The sequence below is a fragment of the Gorilla gorilla genome, chromosome 10 (assembly GCF_029281585.2).
Source record: "Gorilla gorilla gorilla isolate KB3781 chromosome 10, NHGRI_mGorGor1-v2.1_pri, whole genome shotgun sequence".
NCBI classification, from domain to species: Eukaryota; Metazoa; Chordata; class Mammalia; order Primates; family Hominidae; genus Gorilla; species Gorilla gorilla.
The window spans coordinates 102,843,790-102,863,597 of NC_073234.2; positions in this window are offsets into that span (position 1 = coordinate 102,843,790).

The following is a 19,808-nucleotide window of genomic DNA, read 5'->3' on the forward strand; positions in this document are numbered from 1 at the left end:
CTGCAAAACCAGCAGGTTTTTATTAAGGACTTTAAAACGGGAGGGGGTGTATGAACAGGGAGTAGGTCACAAGGATCACATGCTTTAAGGGCAATAAAGATCACAGGGAAAAGGGCAAAGCAAAGATCACAAGGCAAAGGGCAAAATTAGAATTACTAATAAGGGTCTATGTTCAGCTGTGCACGTATTGTCTTGATAAACATCTTAAACAACAGAAAACAGGGTTCAAGAGCAGAGAACTGGTCTGACCTCAAATTTACCAGGGCGGAATCTTTTCCCCACCATAATAAGCCTGAGGGTACTGCAGGAGACCATGGCATATTTCAGTCCTTATCTCAACCGCATAAGACAGACACTCCCAGAGCAGCCATTTATAGACCTCCCCCCAGGAATGCATTCCTTCCCCAGGGTATTAATTATTAATATTCCTTGCTGGGAAAAGAATTCAGCAATATCTCTCCTACTTGCAAGTCCATTTACAGGCTCTCTGCAGTAAGAAAAATATGGGTCTATTCTGCCCGACCCCTCAGGCAGTCAGACCTTTGGTTGTCTTCCCTTGTTCCCTAAAATCTCTGTTATTCTGTTCATTTTCAAGGTGCACTGATTTCATATTGTTCAAATACACGTTTTACAATCAATTTGTACAATAGTAGTCCTGAGGTGACGTACATTCTCAGCTTATGAAGATAACAGGATTAAGATATTAAAGTAAAGACAGCCATAAGAAATTATAAGAGTATTAATTTTGGGAACTGATAAATGTCCATGAAATCGTCACAATTTATGTTCAGAGATTGCAGTAAAGACAGACACAAGAAATTATAAAAGTATTAATTTGGGGAACTGATAAACGACCATGAAATCTTTACAATTTATGTTCCTCTGCCATGGCTTCAGCCAGTCCCTCTGTTCGGGGTCCCTGACTTCCTGCAACAACCAAGAGCAAGGGGTATAATCCACTCATAACTCTATTTGAAGCACAAAGGATAACTCTATCAAAAATAATAATAGCTACTGCAACATGTTAAGGCATAGACAATATAACAACATGCAAATTTACACAATTAAAGGTCAAAATGTGGGAGAATGAAGTTAAAGTGTAGAGTTTTAAAAATTTGGGGGGTTGTTTCTATTCTTTGTGATCTAAGACAACTTGTCATCTCTTTAAAATAACTTCTTATAAGTTTTTTTGTAAGCTTCATGGTAACCACAATGCAAAAACCAATTAAAACATACTATTTGAGAAACTCACTTAACTACAAAGAAAGAAAGTAAGAAAAGAAGGGTTACAAAACATCAGAAAACAAAGAACAAAGTGGCAGGAGTAAGTCCTTGCTTATCAATAATAACATTGCATGAAAATTGGCTCGATTATCCCATTGAAGGGCATACATAGGCTGAATGAATAAAGAAAATAAGATCTAACTGGCTGGGCATGGTGACTCACGCGTGTAATCCCAGCACTTTGGGAGGCTGAGGCAGGCAGATCACGAGGTCAGGAGATCGAGACCATCCTGGCTAACATGGTGAAACCCTGTCTCTACTAAAAATACAAAAAAATTAGCTGGGCATGGTGGTGGGCAACTGTAGTCCCAGGTACTCAGGAGGCTGAGGCAGGAGAATGGCTTGAACCCGGCAGGCAGAGCTTGCAGTGAGCCGAGATTGTGCCACTGCACTCCAGGCTGGGCGAGAGAGACTCGTCTTAAAAAAAAAAAAAGAAAATAAGATCTAACTCTATGCTATCTACAAGAAACCCTCTTCACCTATCGAGACACACAGGCTGAAAGGGACGGAGAACAAAATGACATTCCATGCAGTTAGAAATCAAAATATAGAATGAGTAGCTATACTTATATTAGGTAAAATAGTCTTAATCAAAGCCTCTTCACAATAGCTAAAATATGGGATCAAATTAACTATCAATGAATGAATGAATGGATAAAGAAAATATGGTGTATACACACACAATGGAATATTATGTAAATATTATTTCAAAGAATTGAAAAATAAAATCCTGTCATTTGCAGCAGCATAGACGGAACTGGGAATCATATTAAGTGAAATAAGCCAAGCACAAAAACACAAATATTGCATGTTCTCATTCATTTAAGAAATAAAAAAGTGGATCTCATGAAGATAGAAAGTAGGTTGGTAGTTACCAGAGGCCAGGAAGTGTAGTGAAGAGGGAAAATAAAGAGAGATTAATTAATGGGTACAAATATACACTTAGAAGAAATAAGACCTAGTATTCAATAGATGAGTTGGTTGATTATAGTTTACAGTAATCTACTGTACATTTCAAAATAGCTAAAAGAGAATAATTTAAATGTTTTATAGCATAAAGATAAGAAGGCTATTTAAGGTGATAGATATACCAATTACTCTGATCTGATCTTTCCACATTATATGTACATATGAAATTAACACATGTACTCTGAATATATGTATATTATTACATATCAATTTAAAATTTTTTTAAGTATACCTACAGTGAGAAAAAGTTGAGATAATTATGATTTAAATTTTCAAGTTTATCTAAAACCTAAGCATTATAAGGATTAAAAAAACTCTTTAAAATTGTTAAAGAAAGAATTGCTGTCTCCCTGAACTAAATATAAAGCAATAAAAACTTTTCATTGTCTGGAACAACACTGTTCAATATGAGCTCTATATTTATTTTTAAATTTTCTAGGAGCCACATTAAAAAAGTAAATAGGTAAAATTAATTTTAACAGTACACTTTATTTTATCCAAATTACCCAAAACATCATTTTACCACTTAATTCATATTTAAAATATTTACAGTTATATATGTTTTACATGTTGATATATATATTACCTTTTTATGCTGTCATTAAAATAAATATGTATATATTTACCCTTACAGCTCATCTCAATTTGAAACAGCCATCTCTCAAGTACCCACTAGACACATGTAGCTAACAGCATTTTGGATGGTGCAGTTCTGTAACATTAAGTAATACGAGAGAAATCCAAGACTTTACATGAAGATACAACTACAGATTTTTAAAAGTCAAGAAATTACTATTTTCTACTAATTAGATCTGGTTAAAATACATTTATAAGCCTCATACTTTCATTTATTGGTTTATGTGTTTCCAAGGTAAAAAGCAAATTGCAGAGACACTACTCTGATGAAGTAGTTGGCTACATAAACAGTAATGCCCTATACATAGTCTATATGTGCTAATCAGGTTGTACTTGAGGATTACCTACATCAGAATCACTACGGACATTTCCTGCTAAATGCTGATATTTTGGCTCCCAACTGTTATTTTGTTTGCTGTTTGTTTCTGGAGTTTGAGCCTAAGAATCTGTTATATAACTGTTCCCCACATGATCTTCATGCATGTAAATATTTGAAATATATGACTATGCATTATATTCTATATAGAAGTTAGTAATAATAACCAATAATCAAAATAGCTTCATTTTGCCTAACAAATTTTATATATATTATTTGACACAATCAGATATAGAAATTGTTTTCAGGTCTTGAATATCCTGTGTTATTCTCAAGAAAAAAGACTCAGATTCATTCATTTGGCAGACTTGAATTAGTCATTTATTCTAGAGAAAATCTAACCAGTATTTTAACAAACTATTAATCTAATGAATAATAAGAATAAAAAGAAAGAAAAGCTAAAAAATAAAAATAAGAAAAAATATGAATAAATCTAAGAAAGATTTAAAATGCATGTGATGGTATATGAACTGTTTTAGCTCTGAGGATATAGAAATCTTTTTCCCCCTTTTTCCAGCTACAGAAAACAGGCATTCAACAACTATTTGTATAAATATTTACTATAAAGCAAAAATATGCAGACTAATGAGAGCGTAAAATAAGGGCATCAGAGTGCATTATAGGTGACGTGATCATAAATGTTATTCTGGAAAAGGACTCTGAGAAGAGACATGAATGAGGTGAGGGAGATTATCAAATGAAATCTGGATATCAGCATAGCAGGCAGAGTAAACAGGATGTTCAAAGGCCTTAAGCTGAAAATAAGTTTGTCCTGCTCAAGGAAAAAATAACACCAGTGGGGCTCTAAAAGAGAAAGTAAGTAGGAGATTGGCAGAAACTGATATAGAAGAATTAGGCAGGAGCCAGATTATTTTGATTCTTATAACCATGGTAGCAATTTAGGATGTTATTCTCTGTATTAGTCCATTCTCACACTGCTATAAAAAAACTTGCCAAGACTGGGTAACTTATAAAGGAAAGAGGTTTAATTGGCTCACAGTTCCATATGGCTGGGAAGGCCTCAGGAAACTTACAATCCAATCATGGCAGAAGGCAAAGGGAAGGCAGGCAACTTCTTCACAAGGTGGCAGGAAACAGAATGTCAGAAGGAGGAACTTGCCAAACAATGACATCAAATCTCATGAGAACTCATTGACTATCATGAGAAGAGCATGCAAGAAACTGCCCCCATGATTCCATTGCCTCCACCTGGTCTCCCCCTTGATACGTGGTGATTATGGGGATTACAATTCAAAATGAGATTTTGTGTGGGACACAGCCAAACCATATCATTCTACCCTTGGCCCCTCCCGAATCTCATGTCCTCATATTTCAAAACACAACCATGCCTTTCCAACAGTCTCCCAAAGTCTTAACTCATTCCACCATTAACTCAAAAGTCGTAATTCAAAGTCTCATCTGAGACAAAGCAAGTTCCTTTTGGCTAGGAGCCTGTAAAATCAAAATCAAGTTGGCTACTTCCTAGGTACAATGGGGGGTATAACCACGTGGTAAATAAATACAGCCATTCCACCACCCACTCCATGGGAGAGATCTAATTTACCTGCCCTTTCATCTCAAGAATAGTGGTGTAGGGTCAAAAGGAATGTCCCTTTCACCCTCTGAAGATTTGATAATTTGAGTCTATAAAATAAACAGAGAGTAGACAAATTAATAGGGGAAAAACCCTTTGAATTATGTGCATACATACAAGATTCCCACAAATAACAAGACTCAAAAAAGGGTCAGATTAAAGTTCTTATAGCATCAGAATAGGAGCTTAGAGCTTCTGGTGTGAGAGGGTGACAAGCTATGGGAGAGTGAAGGGAGAAAATGCAAGGTGAACACATGTTGTTTTGTCATGCATATAAAGTCTCTCAGGTAATAAAAGTTGTCTCAAAGAGGAACTGTCAGAAGAATCTCGGTGGGAAATTACCCTTTAGTCAGTCACTTCTAGTCTCTTCTCTTGTGATATGGTTAATCTTCCCTACTTGGTTAGATTCCAGGGAAGTAGGGTGGGAACAAATGAGGTTCTTTCAGAGAAGGGGACTTCAAAGGAGGTCACTGTCTGAATTTGCTCTTTCCTAAGTTCTCTGTTTGAAGTAATCAGCATGCCAAACAAGCATATTGTGGGGTGATATTTCCTAGACTCCTTCCACTGAACTACACTGATTGTAATATGTGTTATTTCTACTTTTAGGAAAAAAAAAAAACAGTAGGCTAGAATCTCAGTCCTGGCTGAGGACTCTGGAGGGCAACAGAAATGAGATTGCAAATTACTTTGAAAAGACACTAAAATTGAGCTACTGTTGCTTTAGAATTAGCTTTCACTCTCAGCATTGATGTTTTCATGAACAAGATAGGAGTTATATCAGATAGACACAGATGGCAAGGTGGTCAACTTAGACCATGTCCAATAGGACCAAACTAGCACAAAAGCGAAAAAAAAAAAAAAATCTGAGATGTACTGCTGCTTTTATGAAGCTTGCAGAGGGAAATGCAACTGATTAGCAATGCTGAGTGTCAATGAGGAGCCAATAAATCTGGTTATCAAAAGACTGTGCAATATTTAAATATCTGCCAGGCCCAGAGAGAGCAAGGACAACTTGTGAATGTACAAATTCAAGACTATTCCTATCGCCCTTACTTCTATTTTCTCCCTAAGTCTCAACCAAAGAGATGCCAGAAGAATACATTAGTTGGTGTGTTGAGGGAGGAGCAGAAAAAAAGAGAGAATGACCATGCCATCTTATCCTCCTTGAATTGGCCTATCAATACTATTGTGATGGTTAATTTTATGTGTCAACTGGACTGGGCCAATGAGTGCCCAGATATTTAGTCAAACATTATTCTAGGTATGTCCATGAGGGTGTTTGTGGATGAGATTAACATTTGAATTAGCAGACTAAGTACAGTAGATTGCCTTCCTTAACATGGTTGAGTTTCATCTAATCAATGGAAGATCTAAATAGAACACAAAGATTGAGTAATAGGGAGTTTCTCCTGCCTGACTGCCTTAAGCCAAAACATTAGTTTTTTTTTTTCCTATCTTTGAACACTTCTTTGAACTGAAACAATTCCTCTCTTAGATATCAAGGCTTTTAGACTGGAGTTACACCACTGGCTCTCCTGGACTTCCAGCTTGCCAACTCACTCTGAAGATCTTGGGAACTCTCAAACTCTATACTCAATTGAATTGACTTTTTATAATAAATATGACTAACACAACTGTAGAGGAGATTTGTTCTTGAGTGTAAGATTTGTACTATTATTGGGATTGTTAATTGTGATTCCTGATTTGAGCTGGTATTGGTGTAACCGAGCCTATGTTATAAAAATCATAAGGTGTTTGTTTTACTTATTTTCCTTCTCATTTTCATCCTCTGGGCATGATAGCTTGCACTTAGTCATTTTAGTAGAGGGTAGTCACTACTAATTGATCAACATTACACCCTGACCCCCAGGGGCTGCCCACAATATTAGTGAGTTTGTTTTTCTTTCAAATAATAATGATACTTAGGTCATGTAAACTTCTTTGATAACATCCTGATGTTCAATTGGCGAAGTAACAAAAGAAGCTTTGATCACTGGGATCCCACCTCTTGCATACCTACCTTACTCATAAAAGCTCTCAGTTATGTTGAAAGGCAGATTGGATCTGAGAATTTGCCTTTACCACTCTCACACTTGGGCCAAATGGAATAAACATTTATCTGCTCTTAAGCACTGATGTATCAGTATTTGACTAACTGCGCATCAGGTATTTGAACCTAGCTTTTGAAGTTCTACAGCTTTGGGACCTAAAATGACCACAGGTCTGTATAGGACATTCTAGTTCCTAACACTAAACTGAAAATTCATGGAACTCCATCTCATTTCCATTCAAGGCTAGAGAAGACCCTTAAAGGAATAGTACAGGACAAAACAAAAGTTGCCTTATAATTATATTTTATAAATTGAACTAACACTTACAAAGGGATTAATTTTAGTAATAGTATTTCAGTGAAATTAATCTGAGTATGAGTAGAAATGAAAACTGGAGTAGGGTAAGTGTCAATGAAAGATGAGTAGAGCCAGTATAATTTTAAAAACATGAAGAAGGATACTACTAGCAGAAGTGAGATGAAAAGAAAAAGGTCAGAATCATTTAGTGGATAACCTGAAATCAAGATTTGGGAGGCAGTACAATTCCCATTAGTAATAAAGGCTAGCATGAAATGTTGGTAGGATAGCTAAGATTAAGTGGAAGAAATGATCACGTGAGTAAGGAGGCTGAGCAACTAAGAGATAAGGTTTCTGGGCTGACTACTGATATAGATGTTAATAAAGAATGATGGTGTCAGTGTTGTTGCAGAGAGAGAGCTTGAGCCAGGTGTTAAAATCCTCAGTGAATGACAGAGAAGGAGCAGAATTAGGGAGATGATTACAACAAAGAAAGATAGATGGTAATACAGTATCATCACTCACTTTTGAAAAGCTAATTCTAACTTTGGGTTCCATAATTTTTATTTCAGAAGTGATTTAATAAACCCTGCATTAGTTTTCTAGGACTGCTATATAATATACCACAGACTGCATTGTTAAAAATAACAGAAACGTATTCTCCCACACTACTGGAGGCTAGAAACCCAAAATCAAGGTGTTGTCAGGGCCATACTCTCTTGAAAGCCTCCAAGGGAGGATACTTCCCTGCCTTGTCCAGCTTCCAGTAGCTCCACGTATTCCTTTACTTCTGGCAGTACAACTTCAATCTCTGCCTCCATCCTAACATGGACATCTTTATAGGCCATTTTCCCTGTGTGGATCTGTCCAAATTTCCATCTTCTTATAAGGACAACAGTTTTATTGGATTAGGGCCCATCCTGATCATCTGATCTTAACTAGATTTCATCTGTAAAAAAGCTATTTCCAAATAAGTTCACATTCACAAAGGTTAGGGCTTCAACATGTTATTTTTTGAGAAACACTGCTGTTGTCAGAATGTTTTTTTCCACTCAAAATTTATATGTTGAAATTCTAACCCCCAAGATGATGATGTTAAGAGGTGGGACCTTTGGGAGGTGATTAGGTCATGAGGGTAGAGCCACCATTTACTTCCTTATAAAAGATGTTCAAGGGAGCCATTTGCCCTGGCCACCATGTGATGAAAGTGAGAAGGTGGCATCTATGAACCAGAAAGTGACTCTCACCGGACATGGAATCTGCCGGTATCTTGATCTTACAATCCCAGCCTCCAGAACCATGAAAAATAAATTGTTTATTAGCTATCTAGTTTATGGTATTTTGCTATGGCAGCCCAAAATAACTAAGACAGACACAATTCAATCAATAACAAACCCCAAGCCTCATATACATTAGATTTTTTTAAGAAATTAGCATCCAAGATGAACCATATGTAGACTGGATTAAGCATCAAGTACCCTAAATATAATGGCAGGAAATGTGTCTCTTTCGTTTTTCAGATAATGTCATTAGGTAAGAGTAATAAGAGGGTATTTGTGTTCAATTTAGTTGTTATAGTTGCTGTTATTTGGGAGAATTCCTATTTCTTCAAGTCAGAATGCTATGAAAATCCATTTTTCCTTATGACAAAATGTGAATTATCTCTCAAGATATAGGAGATAACGTCTTAGAAAACCTCCTAGTTTCATATTTCCTCCTCTTGTTATATAAATATACTAAATTTAATAAAGCAGTATTAAAAAAGGAAAAAATACAATAAAGAGGAGCCAGTGTTTGTCACTTAGGAAGAAAATTACGAACACAATAGCTTGGTAATGTCTTAGAAAATATTTGGATGTTACAATTTAATAAAAGAACTATAAATATCAGTTTGAACTGTAAGTGCCCCATACAATATTATTTCTCAAGAACAATGAAACCAAATCTGTCTTCATTTTCATCATACCAAGTATGCTATTGTATACTACTGCTTATATAGTTGGCACAACAGTTGCTTGATTTTTTCAGTAGCAGCATGTTCTGCAACAGCAATAGCATGGTTGAGTTTTAAATATGCAACAAGTGCAGAATCCAATTTATTAGCATATAATTAAAAATAAACATGCGCCCATAAGATCTAACTCATGCTAGTACTAGATAAGTAGGGTTCAAACTCTGCATCCTATTTATAAATATAATTTGAACTTAGAAAGCTTAAAATTGCCCTATTTTCTGGCTTCAGGTGATATGGTCCATGATTTGACACTCTGTCATTCTGTACTGACATTTAGACCACTGGATTTAAATACACAGAATGACAAAGGCATTTTTGCCTTGTTCTTTCAATTTGAGATAGGATCATTCTGCTGAACTTTACGTTTGAGATTCAAGTTAAAACCTTTCATCTACTCGTATTATAGAAAAAAGCTTGATGGCTTAATGGATAAAAGTTCTGACCTTTTCAAGTCTACATTTTAAGCACTAACTTCTAGTGAAAAGTAATCCACGTTTCAAACACAATAAACAGTTCTCGTCAGTCAACTTGGTTAGAGAAACCCCAAGGAATAGTTTGGACCTATTTTTCCACATCTTCACCGTGCATATTTACTCCCAAGAATGAAAAGGAACAACCAACATAATAAATGTAGACTTTTGTTAAGCAGGAAGACTTCACTGAATAAAAGAAATTGTTTTTCACCAGCACATAGTCATTATTTTCATCTATTCAAAATAACTTGCAACGCTATTTCATCCTGGGGCAAACCCATAGCTGGAGTTGTCTCAAAAGCAGTGACAACAGAGTTCCCATAAGGGAATGCCCCAAACTGTGCAGAGATGGGGCTGACTGGGATTTCAGATAACAAAGCATTTAAACCCTAAGGTGATCAGTCCAAAGCATTTATTAGGGGAACTTAGTGAAGGGGCAGAAATAATCCTTAGGATGGACAACAAGAGAAAGAGATGTTGTGCAAGAGGGGTTTGGGGTATGGGGTTTATATGAGGGTTTAAGGAATTTTGCTCAGAGCCAGGACTACTTTCTTTTACCGTTATGAGCAACAACATAAATGTCTATCAGTGCCTAGGAATGTTCAAGGCCCATGCTTGGGTGCAAGCCTGTAGTAAAAAATATGTGGCTGGCTGTGTCACAGAAAAGTAAAGGCATTCTGTATTTCTCAGTTAGGACAGAGAAAAAAGCAAAGGAAACTGGGAGATCCTACAAGCCCAGTTTCAATAATAAGATAAATTTGAAAGTTGCTTACATATATTTGTTAGGTTTTTTTATTTTTTTAGTTGTGATGATATATCAACCTTCAAGCAAATAAATGATTTAAACCAAAACTTTCAAGCGAAAATTCCACTTTGGTCTCTTCCTATGGCTAATTCTCTTATATGAAAATTCCCAAAACTCTAAAATAAAAATCTATATGTTGGAGTCAAGCTCAAGCTTCTCAAACATCTCATTTCTTAGTCTTAGCAACTGCACCTGGACAACACACAAAATGCTGAACTTACTTATTGCCTCTAAACCAAACCTTACTACCTTTTTTCTGAAATGTCTTTGTTTTCTATTTTTCATCCATGTTTGCCCAGAAATGCAAGAAGCTTCATCTTAATTTTCACTTTATCCCCTTATATACACATTTAACAAGGGACTAAAGTCTTTCTGTTTTTTAATTCTTAACATACTTTACAGTCAACCGCATCTCTCCATTCCCACTGCCATTGGTTTTGTTGTATCCCTTAGGTCCCATAAATCTCTTTCCTCTTGTTTCCATCTTTCAGATCTTACAAGTCAAGCCAGAGCAACCAATTTTTAATTTCTGATCCCAAAGTATTTAACTGTTTCTTTCCTTGCCTAGAAACTCTTTTAGTGTTTGTGGCAAATATTCTAGACTCAGATAAAATAAATGATACCCTTTCTGATGTTTCCCCTCTTTTTCACAAATAAAGTTAATAAATACATATAGAGAAAATATTTTAAAATGCTTAAAATTAATGTACTTGTATTAACCTCTTTCATAACAGAAATGGAAGAACCTATGATTCAGAGTTGAGAGCAAATCAATTCCATGACTTCAACGGAGTGTCACAGGTTGGGTTGGATTTACCAATGGAAGACTTAGTTGAGACTGTGGAAGTTTAACAAGAAATATTTTCAACAACAATTAGATATTGAGCAATAATTAGGTACAATTTAGTTGCTTCCTTTGGATTATTTGCCTAAAGGATGGAGTAAATAGACCTAGAATAAATTTTTTAAATGCCAAATGTGGAGACGTAACTCTTCACTTGTCATTTCACAAGGATATTGAAGCTCATTTTTTTTTTTTCATCAACCCCTCTGTTTTCAAACTGGAGATACTATTTTTTTTTTTTCTGATACACAAAAGAAATTGACTTTAGCTTAAATTTTTGTAAGCCACAAAATCTAGAGCTTGATATTTATGTTTCTCTCACTAGTTTTTAAAACACAATAAGAATGTAAAAACCAAAACCTTTCATTCGCTTTTTGACATCTAGCATTGTACAGTTCTAATAAAATTTAATAATATTTTTCAATACATGTCATTTCCTATGAATTTCTAAAGTATTCTGTTTTCTATGCGATGTGTTGAATGAAGATTTAATTTCCTCTGCAGGCATATTATTCTTAGTGTAACAAAGGACAGCTTTAATTTTGTCTTTTCATAAGAATTTCTCAAAATGTATTCACATTCTAATTGATTGGATAGAAACTTAATAGTTGGTAAATTACAACATTTCTAGGATAATATATAATTGAGAGAAACCAATATAATTCAACAAATATTTATTGAATGCTCTTTGTAAATTCTGAGATTTCAAGCAACTTGAGAGAGACAAATAATGCACATAAATAACTGACTCAGGAGCATATGAAGTTTTTCTCTTTGATATTTTTTAAATAACTTGTGCATACTGTGAGACGTGTCATCATATAGGCCTAGAATTAAATATAGTATGTACTGAGAATTTCTGTCAGGCACTTAGCTAAATATTTTATGTGTTATTTTAATTATTATATTACATTAAAAAAAGGATTCACGACTTTTCACAAGAATGTAGGTTTTGACCAATAGGAGTTTTATTCCTTGGCACAAGTAAGGACAGTGAGAGTCATCTCCAAAGCAGTGTCTCCCCAAAGGAAAGTGATGGGAGAGTTTTATGGGATGATGGAGAGGGGAGAGGCTGCATCACTGCATATAGAAGATGGGTCCCAGTTGTGCAGACGCAGTGAGTCATTATGCCAGCACATAGGTCATATGTTATGGTAATGAAGCTATAGCTCCTCCCATGGTGGAGGTGTTAGCATGATAATGAGGAAAGTTCAATTAGGTTCATCTGTAAGTTGCAGGGGGTCTGTCAGAAGCTGGTGGCAACCAACAAGACGACTACATTCCACACTGTTTGGGGAAAGATCAGGATGGATATATGGCAGGAGGCTGTAAAACAGACTGATTGCTCAAGTTGACTAAATTTCTATAATCCCTGTAGACCCTCCCTGTCTGCTTATACTTTCAGAAGCTGTGATTACTCACTTTATAAATCAAGAATTTGAGGCATAAGAAGGATGATTAATTAAAGTCATATTACTGAATTTTAATTCAGGCTTCTTTGATTTTAAATCCATATTTAACATTGAAATATAAATAGAAATGTACGTATTTTGTGGGTCAGGACTGTCTTAATAAAGGACAATATAAGCCATAAATAATAATAAAGTGTTTTTCAATTAAATTTGGAATGGGAAGAGAAGTTGGTAGGCAAGGATGAGTAAAGAGGAGAGAAGATATTCTAGGCAAAACATTTGATATTTGTTGATAGCTGAGGTTTCCAATAGAATACTTTTGAAAGAGAGGAAAAAATAATTTTCTCTCTCCTCTTTTAGGTTCTCACTGGGGCCACTGTAACAAAAGACAGATTAACAAGAGAAAAATAGAAGTTTGTTAGCATGTATATCTCATATACATGGAAAATACACAGAAAAATAATTCTTAAAGAGGTGGTTTAGATTCTGGCCAGAATATCATTTCAGCTAAAAACAAAAAAGAAGAGTATGCCAGAGGCAAGTTTTGGGGTGATCAGGAAAAAACATGATGTTTTATGCAGATTTAAGTGGTTTCCTTCTTTATTGATGAGTCTTTTGTGAGTAGAGTCATTCTTCTATTCCTAGTATAGAGAGGGAGACAGTCTTATGAATGGAGATTTTCTTTATAAATTTCTGTTACGAAGGGTAACTTCTTTCTTCAGAGCTTCTGTCATATCTGCTCTTCCTCAAAATAATTAGTTCAAAGTAATCCTTCGGCCAAAGAAGCATATTTTGTGTCACATATTCTGGTCTCCTACATTTTGAACAGAATACATATGGAAACATGGGAAGGCAAGCAGAAGACAAACCACGTGGGCCTCTATGCCATGCTGTGGAGTGTAAACTGTATCTTTCCATGACCAGCAAGTCTTAGCAAATTTACCAAGTTAAGTGATTGAATTTAAATTTTACAAAGACAACTTTGACAACAATGTAAAACAATGTAAACAATGTAATGATGAGAGGGGACAAGAATAGATCTTAAAAATTTTGAAAATCCTCTATTGTAAACCAAAAATAAAATTCTAAGTCCCCCAACTGACTGAATGGATGCTTCTCTCTGCCAAGGGCATTCCAAAGTAAATGTGACAAATTAGTTCAGGCCATGGTGGGAGGTAGGGATCAGACATGACTCATTGCATCCTCCTCCCTTTGGAAATCAGGCACAACTGAGCAGCGTTAATATTAGTACAGAGATCTTAAGACTGACAAAACAGACTGTAGCAATAAAATACCAAATTTCAACCTACCTCTAGTACAGCATCACATGGCAGATAGCAGGCCCTGAAAGAAATCAAAGTATTTTACCCCCAAATATATTCCTTTGACGTATTTTGAAATGGCCCTGAAAAGCTGTTTCTAATGGAGAAAATTTACATTCTATATAGAATCCCCTCCCTTTCAGAAGTATTTTCCTAATCCAAGAGAGATTTAACTTAGAGTCTAGTACCTTTTAAGGCCTGATAAGAGACATTTACCATCTGTTCTATATAGTAAAAACCTTGGTCTCCACAACCCTTTACCTTAACCCAGACACTACTTTCTAATGATTCTTTGTCTTTGGATAATGACTTAACAATTACAAACAATTGCCAATCAGAAAATCTTTGAATCCACCTATGACCTGTAAGACCCTACTTTGAGTTGTCCCACCTTTATGAACTGAACCAATGCATGCTTTACATCTATTGGCTGGTGTGTTATGTCTCCCTAGAATGCATAAAACCAAGCTGTAATTCAATCAGCTTAAGCACATGTTCTCAAGACCTCCTGGGGCTGTGTTACAAGCCTTGATCACTCATATTTGGCTCAGAAGAAATCTCTTTAAATATTTTACGGAGCTTGACTCTTTTCATCGACACTGCTGGGGCTCAGGAAACAATACCACAAAATGAAGGCCTTAGCAGCAGCATCAGAAACAAGATTTTTCCTTGCCTTCTCCTGCCCTCCTGTCTTTCAGTTCCATTTTCCCTTTAGGCTAGGCGTAGAAACTAGAATCCCTCTTCCCCAAGGCAGGTCATAAAAATGAGCATCTCTCTTCTCCAAAGCCAGCCATAAGACCTAAAATTATTACTCTAATTTTCGTCTGGCCAATCTATATAAAAACTGGCCACAAATAAATTATCAGATCTACCTTGCTTGACTGTAAGTCATGAGACTCCTATTCTAGAGAGGGCGCTGCCTTTCACCCACAAAGAAGGAATGCATGCTCAGAGAAGCCAAGAGGAAATTAGACAGTCTTTGTTAAGTTTCCTAACTCAAGTCTATTATCATTAGAAAATACCCTTTTGTCCAATCATATTTCTACCTAGCTGTCTATACTGTGTTCAACCTAAACATAAAAATGGACAACTTCTCCTGTATCTTTGGGTCTTCATTCTGAAGGCTCCTGTGTACACAAGTTAAATAAATGTGTATACAAGTTAAATAAATGTGTATACACGTTAAATAAATGTGAATGCCTTATCTTCTATTAATCAACCTCCCTCATGTCAGTGACTTTTTCAGCAAGCCTTTAGGGGGATGAGGGCCCTGTCCCCTACATTTCATACATTACTCATTCAAATGTATCTATACAATATTTAGCATCAGGCCTCATGATAGGAGTTGGGTTTAGAGGGTTAAACAGACAAGATCCTCGTTCTCATGTGGCTTAAGATCTAGTAAGTGTAGATGAGCAGATATTATAATTAAAAAAACAAATTAAAATACAAAATATTATATATTATATATTATATAAACAAATTAAAATACAAAATATTACATATTATATTATATTATAATAAAAAAACCCACAATAAATAAGGATAACTTAAGTAGCAAAGGAAAAGCAAAGGAGTGAAAAAACGTTTCTTGTTTTAGGTTGGTTAGACATCTTACTCTATACTTATTGTGTTTTGTAGGGGCCAAGGGAATACTTCCCTTTCATTCTCTGAAGGTTTGTTGAAAATTAACTGACAAATGACATATCAATAGGAAAAAGGCATACACATTTATTAATGTGGATGAGGGAGAACCACAGAGACTACCACAATCCTTCAATGGGATACAAAAGCTTATATATCATCTTGAGTTTACAAAAATAGGGGCTCAAAGCATGGCCCAAATCAGGTTACAGTCAGTAAATGAGGTTACAGTGGCAAAACAGGTTATCAGAGAGAGAGAAGAGGAGGTCTGACTGCAAATTCCCCCTCACCCCCACAAAACACAGCTTTGCAGGGCTATTTCTGTTTGCAGAACTCAACAGCCATCTCAAAACATGTCAAAGAAGTATATTTGGGGTAAAATATTTTGACTTCCTTCCATTTCTTTACATAGGTGCCTCTTTCTCTCATATTTATATATTTTTTCTAGTGTTTTCCTTTGTTCCTATGTTTTCCTTCTTCTTTAACACCCTTACTACCACTCTATCTCCCTTTTTAATGTAAAAATTTCCTAACTGGTGTTAAACAAAGTTTATCTTAAAGCTGCTTGCTTACATATTTTACGTTCAGCCTAAAGGATTCTCATGCTTAGTGACTGTAACCTAACTGGATGTGTAAACAGACTGTAACCTACTTTTGTACTAGTCACAGAGTTTTGGCCAATCACAGGTAGCCATCTATTCAAACCATGATCAAATATGAGAAATGCCAAGCTGTAACCAATGCAGATGTTTCTGTTCCACATTTGATGTTCTGTATGTCACCTTCCTTTTCCTGTCCATGAAGATTATCCCACCATGTGGCATCCCCAGAGTCACTCTGCACCTATTCTGGCTTGCAGGGCTGCAGATTCATGAATCATTCTTACTTGAATTCTGTTCACTTTGTCTAAAAGTCGTTTTGTTGTTGTTGTTGTTTTTAAACAGGTTTTTTTAATGTTTTGTTTCTTTGGGCACCTCAATTGTAAATATGTTGGAAATCCTTGGCCTATCATCCATTTCTAACACTTTCTGAGAGTCTCAATTTATTTTTTTCCTATTTTCATTCTCTTTATTGTTTTCCTGTCTTTAATTCCTCTAGTTAAAATATTCTGTTAAATGTATTATCTCCTGAGCCCCTTGTGATTCAGTCTTTCTTAATAATGTGATTTTATTAGTTTCTTTCTTGCGTGAGTGCAATCAGCTTAGTTTTTGAATTTCTGATTCAATTTTTTTCATGTTTCTAAATGTTTGTGTTGGAGAATATTTAATTTAGTTTGAAGTGTTGAGTTACTTTTTTATTCTACTGAGTCTGTTTTGCAGGGAGGTTTTTTGGAAGTGGTAGGGGAACATTTTTATATTTTGATTACCATTTTTAGCTTTTTGTAGAGCTGCTTTGTATAGATGCAGATTTCTTTTCTTTATTAATGTTCTTGATGAAGATGAGGGTTTTCATGGCTTCCAAGAATCCTATTACAAGAATATCCTTTTCTCCTAGTATGGTGACAAGGAATTTCAATAATAACTGAATTTTTTTTTTTTTTTGACAGTTAAGAATGGTGCTGATGTGCCTTGCATTTTGGGGTTTTACTGTTTTGTTTTTCAGAATCCACACATTTCTTCCTTTTATCTTTCTTTTTCTTCATTTCACCTCCAGAAGTGTCTCATTCTTTCTATTTACCTCTTCCTTCCCCAGAACTGACACTGTCCTGAGACTGAAATCTCTTATCTCAATGCTTTCAAGTACTTTCTCTGTAGCCAGTGGGAGACTCCTTTGTTTGTTTTTACTTTTCACCTTTCTTCCTACATCTAGTGTTGAACCTGTTTTTCAATGAAAATTTTTTCAACTGTTTTTATGGTGATTTTATCTGTCATCTTCCTTCTCCAAGCCTTTCACTTTCCTCTCTTGTTTTCCACAGTTTCTTTAGATTCCAGTTGATATGGTTTGGCTCTGTGTCCCCACCCAAATCTCATCTTGTAGTTCCCATAATTCCCATGTGCTGTGGGAGGAATCTGATGGAAGATAATTGAATCATGCGGGCAGTTTTCCTCATACTGTTCTCAAGATAGTGAATAAGTCTCATGAGATCTGATGGTTTGATAAGGGGTTTCCACTTTTGCTTCTCTCTCATTTTCTCTGGCTGCTGCCGTGTTAAGAAGTGGCTTTTGCCTTCCACAATAATTGTGAGGCCTTCCCAACCATGTGGAACTGTAAGTCCATTAAACCTGTTTTTCTTCCCAGTCTTGGGTATGTCTTTATCAGCAGTGTGAAAATGAACTAATACAGTAAATTGGTACTGGTAGAGTGAGGTGCTACTGAAAATATACCTGAAAATGTGGAAGCAACTTTGGAACTGAGTAACAGGCAGAGCTTTGAACAGTTTGGAGGGCTCAGAAGAAGACAGGAAAATGTAGGAAAGTTTGAAACTTCCTAGAAACTTGTTGAATGACTTTGCCCAAAATGATGATAATGATATGGAGAATGAAATCTAGGCTGAGGTGGTCTCAGATGGAGATGAGGAACTTGCTGGGAACTGCAGCAAAGGTGACTCTTGCTATGTTTTAGCCAAGAGACTGGCGGCATTTTGCCCCTGCCCTAGAGATTTGTGGAACTTTGAACTTGAGAGAGATGATTTAGGGTATATGGTGGAAGAAATTTCTAAGGAGCAAAGCATTCAAGAGGTGACTTGGGTGCTGTTAAAGGCATTCAATTTTATAAGGGAAGCAGAGCATAAAAGTTCAGAAAATTTGCAGCCTGACAATGTGATAGAAAAGAAAATCCCATTTTCTGAGGAGAAATTCAAGGTGGCTGCAGAAATTTGCATAAGTAATGAGGAGCTGAATGTTAATCCCCAAGACAGGGGGAAAATGTCTCCAGGGCACATCAGAGGTCTTCATGGCAGCCCCTCACATCACAGGCCTAGAGGCCTAGGAGAAAAAGTGGTTTTGTGGTCCCAGCCCAGGGTTCCTGTGCTATGTGCAGCCCAGGGACTTGGTGCGCTGCATCTTAGCTGCTCCAGCCTAGGTTAAAAGGGGCCAAAGTAGAGCTTGGGCTGTGGCTTCAGAGGGTGCAAGCCCCAAGCCTTGGAAGCCTCCATGTGGTGTTGAGCGTGCAAGTGCACTGAAGTCAAGAATTAGGATTGGGAACCTCTGCCTAGATTTCAGGTGTATGGAAATGCCTGGATGATCAGGCAGAAGTTTGCTGCAGAGGCAGGGCCCTCATGGAGAACCTCTGCTAGGGCAGTGGGGAAGGGAAATGTGGGGTCAGAGCTCCCACACAGAATCCCTACTGGGGTACCACGTAGTATAGCTGTGAAAAGAGGGCCACCATCCTCCAGACCCCAGAATGATGGATCCACTGACAGCTTGCACTGTGCTCCAGGAAAGCCACAGACACTCAACACTAACCCACAGAAGCAGCAGAGAGGGAGGCTGTACCCTGCAAAGTCACATACGCAAAGCTGCCCAAGACCATGGGAACCCACCTCTTGCACCAGCGTGACCTGGATGAGAGATATGGAGTCAAAGTAAATTATTTTGGAAATTTAAGATTTGACTGCCCTGCTGGATTTTGGACTTGCCTGGGTCCTGTGGCCCCTTTGATTTGTCCAATTTCTCCCATTTGGAATGGCTGTATTTACCCACTGCCTGTACCTGCATGGTATCTAGGAAGTAACTAACTTGCTTTTTATTTTACATGCTCATAGGCAGAAGGGATTTGCCTTGTCTCAGATGAGACTTTGGACTATGGACTTTTGAATTAATGCTGAAATGAGTTAAGATTTTGGGGGACTGTTGGGAAGGCATGATTGGTCTTCAAATATGAGGACATGAGATTTGGGAGGGACCAGGAGCAGAATAATATGGTTTGGCTGTATCCCCACCCAAATCTCACCTCGTAGCTTCCATAATTCCCAAGTGTTGTGGGAGGAACCTGGTGGGAGATAATTGAATCATGGGGGCAATTTTCCCCATATTGTTCTCATGGTAGTGAATAAGTCTCATGAGATCTGATGGTTTTATAAGGGGTTTCTGCTTTTGCGTCTCTCTCATTCTCTCTTGCTACTGCCATGTAAGAAGTGCCTTTTGCC